Source organism: Lactuca serriola, chromosome 5 (assembly GCF_051521515.1).
Source record: "Lactuca serriola cultivar US96UC23 chromosome 5, Lser_US96UC23_V15, whole genome shotgun sequence".
Taxonomy (NCBI): domain Eukaryota; kingdom Viridiplantae; phylum Streptophyta; class Magnoliopsida; order Asterales; family Asteraceae; genus Lactuca; species Lactuca serriola.
This window is the reverse complement of record NC_136412.1, coordinates 220,087,714-220,103,478: the sequence shown is the minus strand read 5'-3', so window position 1 is coordinate 220,103,478 and position 15,765 is coordinate 220,087,714.

Sequence of the window (15,765 nt, the reverse complement as noted above, 5' to 3'; positions counted from 1 at the left end):
GACGGAGTCTAAACGAAAGTTGTAGAGCGTAGTCTCACCTACTCGTGGATATAAAGAACGTTGAAAACGGAGCTCGTATGCCGAAGTTACGCAATTTAGAAGTTTGACGAGTCAAATTACGCCGAGCGTAATTTGAGTACGCCCAGCATACTTAGGAGGATGCAAGTTGCCTGACCAATACTCGAGTGCCACAGATCGACACATGCAGTGACGTCAAAGTACGCCCAGCGTAACTAAGTTACGCCCAGCGTAAATTGAGATTACGCCCAGCGTAATCCCAGACCCCCAGCTTATAAATAGAAACCAAGATCAGCCATTTGTATTGGTATAAACCCACGCTCACTTGTATCACTTCATGGAATTTATCTCGAGTGATCGTGAGACGATAATATCATATAAGTCTTCAAACCTAGAGATATGAGTTGTTATCTATGAGTTGGTTGTGCATTGATTGCACGAAAACGCATCAGTAACTCGATGTTATAAAGCGTGCCTTTGTGTACAATTCAACAAGTAGTAGAACAAGCATATGAGTCAAAGTTTATCTGTTCCTTCTAGAAATAGAAGCGATATCTGGGCCCCTCGATGATTTTGTGTCGACCCATGTACCGGGCCCGGTCAGAACTAAACTGATGTGTTCAGTAAAGTTCTTTGTCAAACAAATCGGAAATCGAGAAACAACTGCCAGACAATAAGCAAGACATAGTTCCATGTGTTTGTCCGTCTGATATCATGAGAACAGAGGATTATATGATCACTTGTCTTAAAATGGCGCTTCATAGTTCAACGGAGTTTTCGAGAGCTACGATTGCTTGTTGGTTCCTGAAGTTATATAGGCAAATACAGTTATTAGACTTATCCAAGTGGGAGTCTGTTGGATAAGGTGTCTAAGTCCATAACTTATTTGGTATATACTTGACCCGACCGGCATGGTCCATTTGGGTTGCATCTCATCCAAACTATTTATGGATAATTTTATGAGAGTTATACACATATGTTTATTAATATATTATAAGTTATAATATATTAATATGAAGTTATGTTATTTAATTAGTATTAGTCTTAAATTAATTATGAATTAATTTAGAGATTAAAAGGAAGACTAATTAGATTATGGGCTATTGGTTTTATATGGTGTGGGCTAACACTCATTTGTTAATGGGCTAGGCTTATATGGAAGTTCATGGATGATCCATGGAGCTTTTAACCCATGGATCCTTGGAAAGGAAAAGTCATGGGTTATTAGGGTTTCACCCTAACCATGTACACTATATAAGCATTCTTATGGAGCATGAAATGGCAACTAGTGAACTAGTGTGTGTGTGTGCTTGTGTGTGGCCGAAATATACAAGTGTGTATACTCTCTCAAAGTTTTCCAAGAGTTTGTGGTGTTTTGTGATTCCATTTGAGGCATTCACACTATTGGTGCTTGGCCCTCAAACTCCTCAAGAACCAAACTCATCAAAAAGGTATGTAATCTCTTCTAACTTTTTATGTTGAAATGTTCCCCATGCCATGTTAGATAGGTTATAAACCTTGGAAAATTATTATTTTGCATGTATTTAGACAAACATAGATCCAAGGTTTATTAGGGTTGCATGCACACTTAGGAAGTGTTAGATTGCTCAAATCCCAAAAGTGGTATCAGAGCCTAGGCTTGCTTGTTTGATACTTGATGCAAAATAGTTGAAAAAGTCAAAAACTTGCTGTCTGGCTGATGAACTCGCCGAGTCCATGGGGGGACTCGCCGAGTCCATGTGTATCTTCAACCTACTCGCCGAGTAGGTTCATGCACTCGACGAGTAGGAGCGACAGAGTGCAGATTTTCGACTTTTGCTACTGGAAATGGACTAGAAACATTACCCTAAACTGTTTTGGTGTTTTAAAACTTGTTTTAGTTGGTGTAATGGTTGTTCTAATCCATTTACAATAGCATATATCAAAATTCCATGATTTTTATGTGTTCATATAATTCTTGAAATTTTGATGATCATGTTCATGTTCTTATGAATTTAGAAGATGATAGGAATTATTTGCTGAATTGTTTAGAATTAATTCTTGATCATTTATGTGTTTTAATGGAGTCCATAATTTGTCCTCAAGTTATGGATATCCAAAGGTCACTTTCTTTAACACACACATTTAAACACATAAGTTACATGAAAATGAAGAGTCTTCATTTTTATGAACCTTTAATTCATAAGTTATGAAATGAAAAGTTTGGATAGTTATAAAACTTGTCCTCAAGTTTTGGAATTTGTAAAGTTTCACACACTTTAATAAACTTTAATTCCAACCCTTAGAGTTTTAATAGTTAAAATTCAACCCTTATACTATTTATAACATTAATAGTTAATTATTATATATATGTATAAGAATAAGTCGTTCTACCGTTAGTAGGCCTCATTCACGAAGCCGGTCTATAAGGTGGGTATAAGGTTGTTGCCTATAAAATGGTGACTTAATGGGTGTCCACTCTCACCCACCGCTCGCTTGACTGGTGGAGGGTCGTTAGTCGAACGGGTAGGACAATGACTTTAAATCCTCATTAAAAGTATAATGATTATTATAAAGTAACTAAACCTTTTTAATTCCCAATATTAGTTATTTTAGGAAAAATGTGAACATGGTGCTAGTCCATGGAATGCACACTTTGTACCTTACCAAGTCGTTGGTGGAGCGTGTGTGGTTAATCGGCACACTAACTTGGACTAGTAAGGATCACGAAGGGTGACTTAATGTTTGTCATGGATCAATGGAGCGTGTGTGGTTTACCGGCACATTGATTAGGTGATAATATTAAGGGTACCAAGTGAATTAGCATGGTTATTCACACCTTGTTTTGTGATCCTCGGCATCCCAGTCACAAAACTTGAAGGGCACAATCGAGATTGAAACATGCCATTGAAAAGTTCAATGAATCTCAAAAGAATCTAGGAATTTCAAATCCAATTAAAACCTAATAATTCATTTTGTTTTTCATGGTGGAAATTGGTGAATTGTCATTCACCTACCTTTCAAATATATTATTACTTAGATTACGGCATCCCTCTTCTAAGTATAATATATTGTGATTGGGTCCTAGCCTTAATATTACATTTTGGTGTCTTATTAAGGATTCTATATATCTAATCTAAACTTGCCTTCTTCTTTCATATGTCTTCCAACACTAATGCTTCGGGCTCTAACCCAACTGGTTCTTTCTCTCTCATGAATCTTTGTGGGAGAGTCATCTTTGATGGTTCCAACTTCATGGATTGGATTAGGAACATCAGGATGGTTACTCGTTATGAGGACAAGGAATATGTCCTCGATAAGGAGTTAAAAGAGCTTGATGAGTCTACTGCTACTCCTGAGGAGATCGCTGAATTCAGGACACATGAGAGAGATGCTACTAAGGTGGCATGTATCATGATGGCCACGATGACAGCCGAGCTCCAAAAGTCATATGAAGATTTCTACCCTTTTGAGATGCACCAAGACCTGATGGAAAGGTACCATCAGAGTGCTCGACAGGAGCGGTATGAAATAATCTCCTCCATAATAACTACCCGCATGAAGGACGGTGATTCCGTCACGGCTCACATGCAAAAGATGCAAAGGTATGTGGACCGTTTGCTGAAGCTGAATGTGAACATCCCTGAGGAGTTGGCAATTGACATCATTTTGCTCTCCTTACCTTCTTGTTATGACCAATTTCGTATGACATATCATATGAACAAGGAGGAAGTTACACTCAGCAAGCTTCAAGGACTCTTGAAGACCGCGGAAACCGGTCTTAAGGGCAAGGCGGTTGTTACCTCTACTACTCCTACTCCAACATCTACCCCTGTTTTGGCTATCGGGCAAGGCAAAGGGAAAAAGAGGAAGCACCCTTCGAAGGGTACCAAGGGAAAGTCTCTTGAAGGCTCCTCATCGAAGACCAAGAGCGGTTCTGTCACTCCTTCTGCCATTCCCAAGGATGCTGAATGCTTTTATTGCCATGAAAAGGCACACTGGAAACGAAACTGCCCTAAATACTTGCAGGATCTAAAGGATGGGAAAGTGAAACCCACCCATGCAGGTATTTACACTATATTGTCTAATTACTCATTATATTCTAACTCTTGGGTGCTTGATATAGGATGTGGTATTCACATATGTTCTGATATGCAGGGCCTAAGAAGAAGTGAGGATGTGGAGCACGGGATGATAAACTTGATCATGGGGAATAGGAAGGCTTCACCTGTTTCCAAGATTGGAGTTTATACTTTGTTGCTTAATAATGGGTTAAAATTAGATTTGAATAAATGTGTGTACTCGTCTGAAATGGCGAGGAATATTATTTCTTTTCATTCTTTCTACAAACAAGGTTTTACCTTTTCGTTTGATAATGAATGTGGTGGTATTAATGCTTTCTTTAAAAATGTGTTTTATTTTAAAGCGTTACCTTGTGATGGTGTGTATGAAACTGTGTCGATTGTAGACAACTTAGGAAATAATGTGTTGTATATTGATTCTTCTACTAGCCTAGATAAAGCATCATTGTGGCATTGTCGTCTTGGACATGTAAACAAGAAACACATAGGCCAACTCCAAAAGAGTGGAGTTTTGGAATCATTCGACCTTAAATCGGATGATAGTTGTGAATCTTGTCTACTTGGAAAGATGACAAAATCACCCTTCACTGGAACTTGTGAAAGGGGTGAGGGTTTGTTGGACCTAATACATACTGATGTATGTGGGCCATTCAAAACTGCCACAAGGGATGCTAATCGGTATTATGTGACTTTTATTGATGATTTTAGTAGATATGGGTATGTCTACTTAATCAAACATAAGTCAGAAACCTTTGAAAGGTTTAAGGAATTCAAACAGGAAGTAGAAAATCAATTGGGCAGGAACATTAAGATGCTTCGATCCGATCGAGGTGGTGAGTATCTTAGTACCGAGTTCCTTGACTATCTTAAGGAGTGTGAGATTGTCTCACAATTGACTCCTCCCAGGACACCACAGCTGAATGGTGTAGCTGAGAGGCGTAATCGAACTTTGTTGGACATGGTTCGCTCTATGATGAGTCGAGTTTCGCTACCAATCTCTTTTTGGGGGTATGCCTTAGAGACTGCCGCCCATATCCTTAATCTAGTCCCTACAAAGAAGGTTACCAAAACACCTCATGAGATGTGGACTGGGAAGGTTCCCAATTTCAACCACATCAAGATTTGGGGTTGCGAGGCTTTCGTGAGGCGTGAAACTCATGATAAGCTCGAACCCCGGAGTGAAAGGTGTATTTTCATCGGTTACCCACAGAAATCCTTCGGTTACCTCTTCTACAGACCCAGTGAGAATGTGGTCTTTGTAGCAAGAAGAGGGGTCTTTCGTGAGAGAGAATTTATAAGCCAAGGAGACAGTGGGAGGCAAATTGATCTTGAAGAAATTCAAGAAGCAATTGGTGAAGGAACCTCAGACACTAGCAATCAACCTGAGGAGGAAACTCCTGTTGAGCAAGCTGACATGTCTATACCTCCGAGGCGTTCCACACGGGTTAGGAACACACCTTCGTTTTATTATGGCTTTCATATTACTATGGAAGGTGATACGTTTATCAGTGATAGTACACTGGTAAATTTGGATGAACCTAGCAGTGTTAAGGAAGCCATGGCAGGCCCGGAGTCTGCTAAATGGAAAGAGGCTATGGACAGCGAGATACAGTCCATGTATGACAATCAAGTTTGGAACTTGGTTGACCATGTACCAGGCCGTAAAACAGTCGGGTGCAAATGGATCTTCAAGAAGAAGACCGACATGGAAGGAAAAGTGCATACTTATAAGGCTCGACTGGTTGCGAAGGGTTTTACTCAGACTCAGGGTATTGATTATGATGAAACCTTCTCGCCGGTAGCAAAGATTAAGTCTATTAGGGTTATGCTAGCCATTGCAGCATTTCATGATTATGAAATATGGCAAATGGATGTCAAAACCGCTTTCCTTAATGGAAAGTTGGCTGAGGATGTGTATATGAATCAGCCAGAGGATTTTGTCAGTGCAGAGTACCCTAATAGAGTATGCAAGCTAGAGAAATCCATTTATGGATTAAAACAAGCATCTCGTAGCTGGAATCTTTGTTTTGATGAGAAGGTAAAAGAGTTTGGCTTCTCGAGAAGTGAAGATGAGTCTTGCGTGTATGTCAGAGCTAGTGGGAGTATAGTTAGCTTCTTGGTACTGTATGTGGATGACATACTACTTATAGGAAATGACATCCTAACCTTGCAGGAGGTTAAGTCCTGGCTTGGGAAGTGCTTTGCTATGAAGGACCTAGGGGAGGCTGCCTATATCCTAGGGATAAGGATATTAAGAGAAAGGAGTAAAAGACTAATTGGACTTAGTCAGAGTACTTACTTGGATAAGGTGTTGAATAGGTTCAACATGCAGAATTCCAAGAGAGGAGATTTACCGATCCAAAGCAATGCCAAACTAAGTAAGACTCAGAGTCCGAGTACAGAGGAAGAGATAGCTGAGATGAGCCAATTACTGTATGCTTCCGCTGTTGGCTCGATCATGTATGCTATGACTTGTACCCGCCCTGATGTGGCATTTGCTTTGAGCATGGTCAGCAGGTATCAGGGGAACCCTGGCAAGGCTCATTGGACCGCGGTAAAGAACATTCTCAAGTATCTGCGAAGGACTAAGGATTGGATCCTTACCCTTGGTGGGAGTGATGACTTGAGAGTATTAGGGTATAGTGATGCTAGTTTTCAGACTGATAGGGATAACTTCCGCTCTCAGTCGGGCTGGATCTTTACCTTAAATGGAGGGGCAATTTCTTGGAAGAGTTCCAAGCAGGAGACAGTGGCTGATTCGACTTGTGAATCAGAGTATATAGCAGCGAGTGAAGCAGCAAAGGAGGCGATATGGCTAAAGAACTTCATCGGAGACCTTGGAGTTGTACCAGCTATTAAGGAACCTATGGAGATTTTCTGTGACAACAATAGTGCGGTTGCCTTAGCCAAGGAACCGAGAGATCATGGCAGATCCCGACACATTGACAGAAAATATCACTTCATAAGACACAAGATTGAAGAAGGACTCCTCATGGCTAGGAGGATATCGTCGGATGAGAATCCTGCAGATCCCCTTACGAAGGGACTGACAAGGGTTAAGCATTTTCAGCATGCGAGGCGCATCGGGCTGAGGGACGATATTAGTTTTACAGATTAGATAGTTTTCCTGAAACTTGTAAAATGTAGTCGACGTTTGATGATGAATAAAATTTGTGATTTATTTTTGAGTAAAGTGTTACTATCATTGTCAATTATTTACTATTGTTTCAGTTTTGCATGTTTTGACTTCCAGAATAATTAATTTATTCAAACCTCCACAATCGGTCATACATCGGAAGTAGGTATGAATCAAGATTGTCATGAATTGGGTTTGTAGATGGCTGAAAGTGTTTAGACATGGCAATGGTTGCTGCAACATTCATGAGTACTCATAAGTTATGAGTATTGGTATAAACCCACGCTCACTTGTATCACTTCATGGAATTTATCTCGAGTGATCGTGAGACGATAATATCATATAAGTCTTCAAACCTAGAGATATGAGTTGTTATCTATGAGTTGGTTGTGCATTGATTGCACGAAAACGCATCAGTAACTCGATGTTATAAAGCGTGCCTTTGTGTACAATTCAACAAGTAGTAGAACAAGCATATGAGTCGAAGTTTATCTGTTCCTTCTAGAAATAGAAGCGATATCTGGGCCCCTCGATGATTTTGTGTTGACCCATGTACCGGGCCCGGTCAGAACTAAACTGATGTGTCCAGTAAAGTTCTTTGTCAAACAAATCGGAAATCGAGAAACAACTGCCAGACAATAAGCAAGACATAGTTCCATGTGTTTGTCCGGCTGATATCATGAGAACAGAGGATTATATGATCACTTGTCTTAAAATGGCGCTTCATAGTTCAACGGAGTTTTCGAGAGCTACGATTGCTGGTTGGTTCCTGAAGTTATATAGGCAAATACATTTATTAGACTTATCCAAGTGGGAGTCTGTTGGATAAGGTGTCTTAGTCCAAATAAATAGTCAAGTACATTACGTTAGAATACTATAAGAGTATCTTAGTCCAAATAAATAACTTATGTGAGAATTTAAAAGACCCTTACGAATAAGTCTATAATCTTTCAAGGTATATTCCTAAAGTGTTATATATAATCGGGATCTTATAGACATAAAATCTATGGCCTACGCTTCGCTATCCATTCCTCTTAAGGGTGTAGTGTTGAGGTGGGATCAATTATTCGAAAGTCTATTTAATCTTCCATTATATACAAACTTGTGTACCTTGTACAATTATAGGAGGATTCCGTCAGGATCAACCCATAAAGTACCTTAAAGCTCATGGGTTCTTTAGTCACTTTCATTCTCGCACAACAAACCCAGATAAATGTAACCACATCCACAGAGTAAACAACAGAAGAGTCCAGGAGGAACAAGGACAAGTTCATGAGAAGTTTTCGAGGAAAGATCAGCCGAAGTAACCAAAACGTCTTATGTGTCACACTAATAAATATTAATCATATTAATTTATCGAGCAAGTGGAAACACTGCTCACATTACATGTGTTAGAATTATTTTCTTACATGCAGCTGGTAACAGTTATTCAGGAAACAGGTATTCATTCGAGGATAGTTAATTCAAATTCATAGAGTTTATTAGGTATAGACTCATTTATGAATTGTTTCTAGAACCCTGTGGAATGCAGGACCCGATACATCCAGAACTAGGATAACCTTGTCTTTTCAGCTTTCGGCTTGTGTCCATTGCTATAAACTTATTTCGATTCATCTTTGTTTTCTTTTAGCAAAGATGCCTCCTCGCAAATCACCCAGACACATTACTCTGATAACTCCATTACCGCCTCCTTTGCAAATCGATATGGCAACTATAAATGCTGCAGTGCTCGCGGCTGTGGCAACAGCCATGGCTCAATATCACCCCACCAGTATAGGTGGAGGTGAAACGCCTACTGATTCTAATCAAGGTGAGGTCCCTGTGCGCCCAAGAGAGTTCTCCTACAAGGACTTCACCAGATGTCAGCCATTGTCCTTTAATGGGACTGAAGGAGTCATTGCCCTCATGCAATGGTTCAAGAAGACAGAGTCGATCTTCGAAATCTGTTTATGCCCAGAAGGAAGTAAAGTGAAGTTTGCTACCTGCACCTTCTCTGACAAAGCCCTAACATTGTGGAACAGCCATGTTAAGTCACTGACCATATCAGTGGCTAACTCAATAGGTTGGGAAAACCTAAAAGAGTTAATGCGGGAGGAATACTGCCCGTTAGGTGAGATTCAAAAACTGTAACAAGAGCTGTGGGATCTCACTATGGTCGGCTCAGACATAGTGACCTACACAGACCGGTTCATCGAACTAGCAGCTATATGCCCCGGGATGATTACCTCGGAGAGCAAGAAGATAGAAAGATACATTTGGGTTCTGACTCCTCCGACCCAAGGAAATATGTTGTCTTCTAACCCAACCACGTTTGATAGTGCTATACTCCTGGCTCAGCGACTCATCGATCATGGAGTCTGCCATAGTGTAAAAGTTCTGATTCCCGAACCATCGAGGGAGGAGGACAATAATCAGAAATCGGGGAACAAGAGGAAGAAGAAGCGAACAACACAAGACACCCCGAAAGAGCAACAAGCAAGTACTATGTACGCCGCTACGACACCTACTACTTCAGCACCAGCCAGTCGATATGCTGGAAACCTTCCGAAGTGTGGAAAGTGCAACTTTCACCACACCGGAGTATGCCGGGAAATGCAGTGTCTGAACTGCCACAAAAGGGACACACAGTCCATTTTTGCAAAGCACCGGCTCAACCGATCTCCCAAGTCCTCGGAGTAGAAGAAAACCAAGTCTGCTATGGTTGTGGTGAGACTGGACACCTTCAGAGGGACTGCCCAATAATAAGGAACCCGGGAGCGAATGGACGCATTCTCATGATCACCGCAGGAGAATCTACCCCGAAGTCGTTGACGAGTAGTGGTACATTTTCGAAATAGTAATTACTTCTAAAAAATAATTTATATTCGTATAAGATTAAATTTGGGGATGACACTTAAAAGTAACTATAACAACTCACATGTTGAAATAGGTCGCAGTATTCAAGAGAACTAAAAGATCCCTTAGAGAAGCTATTATGGCTCACCATATACATCAGGGTTGTGTGCAACTAAGATGTTGCAGACTTACAGTGAGTGACTCCGCTTAGGTCCCCTTTCCTTAATTGGTTGAGGATTTGAGGCAGAGATACTCAGTCGACTGCCTGGCTCATCTTAATTATTCATAACTTGTATATGACGGGCGATGGTAGTGGTACCACGGGGGATTATGGTATAAAAGTATCCCTTCAGTTAATAAAAGCATTTTTATTTGTATGTATGCGCACATAGCGGTACGATACATAGGAGTGCTATCTTCAAATAGAAAATAGGAAACATGAGAACAGTTACAAGGAGTACATTGTTAAACATACTAGGAGTACAGTATCGAGCATACCAGGGATACATCGTCGTTTATCAGACGTTTCTTTCATTTGACCAAAACTTTGTTCAGTATAGAGTTCGTTGTTTTCTTTCATCATGATTTGGCGTGGCCCTCACCATACTAAGTTCAAATGTTTCTATCGCCTCGATCGGCAAGTTCTCAAAACTCTCGTCATTCGTAATCAAAGGTCCGACCTAAACCTAAATTTTATCTTTCGCATTCTAAACCCCTGAAGTATTCATGCGAAGATTACTTTGTCCTCCGAAGCCTTATCGTCAGATGTCCGTAGACCATCACGAAATACCACTCGTCCAGCAAACCAAGTTCGAGCATAGAGGCTATAGACGAATACAGCCCACCTACTATTACTTAGTGTATACGCGAGAGTGGTATATGATTATGATTACGCAGATCTAGTATGTATGTTTCTGCCCTATCTCATGTCCTCGTTGGGTTGTGGACCTGGGGCAGAGTCGCACATCCGACAGTCCTACTAATCCTAATTATATACAGCTTGTATAAATGAGGTAATGATAGATGGACCAAGTATGAATCATGTCAGGAACACCAGGGCAAAGTTGCCAGGTCCACGAGTGAGTATTCTGCAAATCAGAAGAGCGCAACCCCCGTAGTAATGCTAAGAAAGCTAATTTCGGGAGGAAATTCATTCTAACGGGGGGATGATGTGACAACCCAAAATTTTCCATTATGTACAACCATCCACTTCAATTGAAGTCATAATTGTTTCTACTAACTTTCATACTTTTCGAAATAAGTTTGAGTGGGTTAAAGTTAGTACTTCAAGAGATAACTGGAGAGAGGATGCCCTAGTGTTTATTGTACATCATAGAAGTATCAAAACTCCAAGAATTTGGAGTTTTCGACCCAAACATGGGGTTTACAGTAGTAAACCCCATGGGGTATATATGGCACTTAGCCATTTTTAGTTCATTTCTTCCATTTCAACTAGAGAAAACCCGATTTCTCTCCCACGGATCTTCAATCGTTCATCCCAAATTGTAAGTACTTCAACCCTAGAGTGTATTAAAGTGTATTACATGCCTAGATATCACTGAAATCATCCAAATATCACAAGGACAAGGTGTTTACGGCCCAAGATCTTCTTGGACCGTAAACCCTAAATATGGTGCCAAAGTGTGCCCTATGTCCTTACAAGCCTTAGAAACTAACCTAGAACCTTACCTTGATGTGTTTAGCACATAAAAACCACCAACATACCCCGTTTATATGTCTTTATGGTTTGGGAATCTCCCAAAACCGTAAACACCCCAAGGTGTGTTTTGATGCCCCATATTCCTTCCTTATGCCTAGAAACTAGCCTAGACCTTTACCTTGAAGTGTTTAGGACTTGAAAACATCAAAATACCATGACGCATATGAGTTTACGGCAGCAAACACATGGAGAAATGGTCCATGGCTCGTAAACTTCATTTAGGAGTGAAATTTTCCCACAAACACTTCCTAAGGCTTAAACTTGAAGTTAGGATGCTTCAAAATGACTTCTAGGACTTCAAAGCACAAAATGATCAAAGGGACATGATTTTACGGCCGTAAACTCATGGGTTTACGACCTTAAACTCAATTGGAGTTGGTCCCAAAACCATAAACACCATTTAGTGCCTTTTCACTTCCCTTTGTTCAATCACATGTGATTCAAACTCTTAACCAATGTGTTTCCTAGTCCCGCAAGGTGTTTTCTTTCACATAGTTGTTTATAAACACTATATTCATGTACATATGTGTCCGTATATGTCATTTAGGACTTATTGTGTCTCGGGACTTCATTCGTGGAACTTCTCATCCGTACGCGCATACCCGTTTGAATCACCCACATTAGGTGAGTTCATACCCCGTAATGAATCTTTTAAATTATTTTAACTACTTTAAGGGGGGATACAAGTTGAACACAATGATAATTGTGTAAATGTTTGTTATAAACATCTTTCAAAATGTTACTTATGTTATTTATAAGTTGTCAAAACATTTCAAAACTCTTTTAAAGGTTATGTTACTTTATAGTTATACAAAACTATGTTTTTAAAGTACGAGCATAACTTAGTAGATAAAGGAGTCTTTTCAGTAACAGTTCAAGTAGAACATTAGTAAACTATAATAGGTATAGTTTAGGATAATGCTATTCATTACTTCTAGTACAATGACGCACACAAAGAGTCAGTTCATTCACGAGTACGTTTACATAGATACATATACATGAATACGTTAACATAAATGTGATCCACTGTATCGTAGCATGCCTTCAATGGCATGGCCCGAGTTATAGCCAGAGTCTCTTGGAGGGTGATCATGAGTTTGCGTATAGATCTATACTAGATTGACTATCCTACACCTTGCTGCTAGCTACATCCGGACCTGCAGGTCTACGGGTGCCAAACGTCATACCTTTTTGCGACCTTCAATGTCGTGTTTACTAGTCAATAGTATGGTATAATTAATCACATCATACCATAATATAAATCTGGTTTAAGTTAGTTAGTACAACAATAGTCCCTTATTACAAATACTACAGTACTTACACTGTATATACGACAATTACAAAAGGAAATATATATTTCCAGTTAAATATTGTTAATACCTTTACTATGTGTCATATTCACGTAATCGATGAGGTAGATTAGATAATAATAATAACAGTCGAACAGTCGGGTCTTGGTAGAAGGCTACTTTCAAAACAGTCGGGTCTTGGTAGAAGGCTACTTTCAAAACAGTCGGGTCTTAGTAGAAGGCTACTTACAAAATAGACGAGTCTTGGTAGAAGGCTACTTTTAAAAGCTAGGACCATAATGCTATTCTTATGATTCCTTAATGTATACACCATAGGATACATATATACCAATAGGTTCCGACAGCTAATAGGATGTGTGATCTCCACTTCATTTCCTGTCCTCGTTGGGATGTGGGCTTGGAACGGATTCACCCAATCTATTATCTACCCGATTCTCTCTCTCTCTCTCTATATATATATATATATATATATATATATATATATATATATATATATATATATATATATGCTTACTATACATTAAGTCATCATAAGGGTACCAGGTTTGGATCAGGTTATAGGACACAGAGTCGAAGCACAGTTTTTCTAGTACAAAACATACTCTTCAAAGGCGTTACTTTTGGTATACAAAACTAGAAATTTCCCAGATAAGGGCTTAATCCATTTTATTAAGCCAGTGCAATTTTAAAGACTTTAGGTGAGTAACTCTATGACACCTTAGTTTATACACCATGTTTATATATAAAACTAATACCCAATACGTAGTAAAATGTGTGTTTTCCGCCTTACCTCCTGTTCCCTGTTGGGTTGTGGACTTAGGGCAGATTAACCCAATTAACTTTCTATCAGATATCAGATTATATATAGCAGTACTATAAGAAAAATAGGCTTTCTTAAAGAACTTTTCATTAGATATAAAGGAACCATTACAAATAACTCCATGAGTAACAAGCGAATACACCAGGGTTATACATGACAATGATCTAACAACCAATGGGATGTGTGCTATCTGCCTTACTTTCTGTTCCCCGTTGGGTTGTGAGCTTAGGGCAGATACGCACAATCGATTGTTTGTTTACTTTGAGTTATATATAACCTGTACCCACTTAGTACCCATAGAAAGGCTTGTAGTGTCATTTTACTTAACTTTCATTCAAGTAGGAAATATATGATTTTCTAGAGGAACAGGTGAACTTTTCAAAATAGAACTTACAGCTTACATCGCTTTTACGTATACATTTTTCAATAACATTTTACAACTTACACCACTTTTCATATACATTTTTAACAACACTTTACAGCTTACTCACATCACTAAAATCTTATGAACTCACCAGCTTAATTGTTGATCAACTCTTTCAAATAACTTGTATTGTCAGGAGATTATTAGACAGGTGCTCGTGCTGGGGATTTAGAAGATGAAGCATTACAGCTTCAAGTCTTGTTTTGTTATTTATGTATGAATTCTATGTTTTGTGAACACACATTGTAAACACTTTCTTTTGAAATTAAATGGTTGTTTATTACTTGCTTACCATATACATATCTCGTGATACTTAACATGACGTCTTCCACCCCCGAACGTTTCCGCCATTCCGGTTTTGGGGTGTGACACCTTGTCAACCAGAAAGAAATTTTGGTTTACCCAGCCAATGTAGAGGCCATGATAAGATGGGAGGTCCTGAAGTCTCCATCTGAGATTTGGAGTTTCCTTGGATTGGTAGGCTATTATCGGAGATTCATTTAGGACTTCTTCAAGAAATTCGTACCCTTGACCCGATTGACGAAGAAAGTCGTGGTCTTGAGATGGGAGCCTGAGCAACAGGCAGTGTTTGAGACATTGAGACAGAGGCTGTGTGAGGCATTGATCCTTACCCTGCGAGAGGGCGTGAAGGATTTTGTAGTATACTGCGACGCGTCCATCTCGGGCATGGGCGTGGTGTTGATGCAGAGGGGGCATGTTATCACCTACACCTCGATGGATGGGGCTCCCAGTGAGTCACCAACCGACTCCCACCAATCCTTAGCTTTGTCTCTCAAACAACCCACATCAAAGTGAACATTCGACCCCTCCGGGCAGAAGCTCGTCGACTGTGCAGACTCGATGTCTGCGATCCATCCCCTGGAAGCAATGGGTCCTTCACCCCGTGAAAGTTTGGCGCACCATTCCCCCTAAATTCCTTGAAGGACAGTGTGCACGTCCCTGACTGGCTGGACGCCAAGTCACTTTTGAATGTCTGGAGGCGATCCACCATCAGCTCAATAATCCCCTCCTTGATCAATACGAAAATAACTGGGGTCGCCTCAAGGATACCTCTCGTGACCTCAGACGCGATGAACTCGCAAAGCTCGTCATCAACCTGCTCGGATCCCACACCCGTGCCTGATCTTGATCCTAATACAGACCCTGAACCTCCTGCTTAATGACACGTAATCACCATTCTGAAATAAAACACATAAACGTCAGGGTCATTCATACTCTCGAGTGGTCTCACATACTCTCCAAGTTACCTGGTTCTATCTTAGCCCTCCTTGACTCGAGTACGGATCCTTTGCTTCCAGTAGTACGGGCCCATACTACCTTCCACATCTATTCGTAATTTCCTCAAGGGTTGCTTCGGCTTCACCAAGTCCCTTATACTAATACTGCTTTCCAAACTAACATCATCATAGGCTTGTCCTAG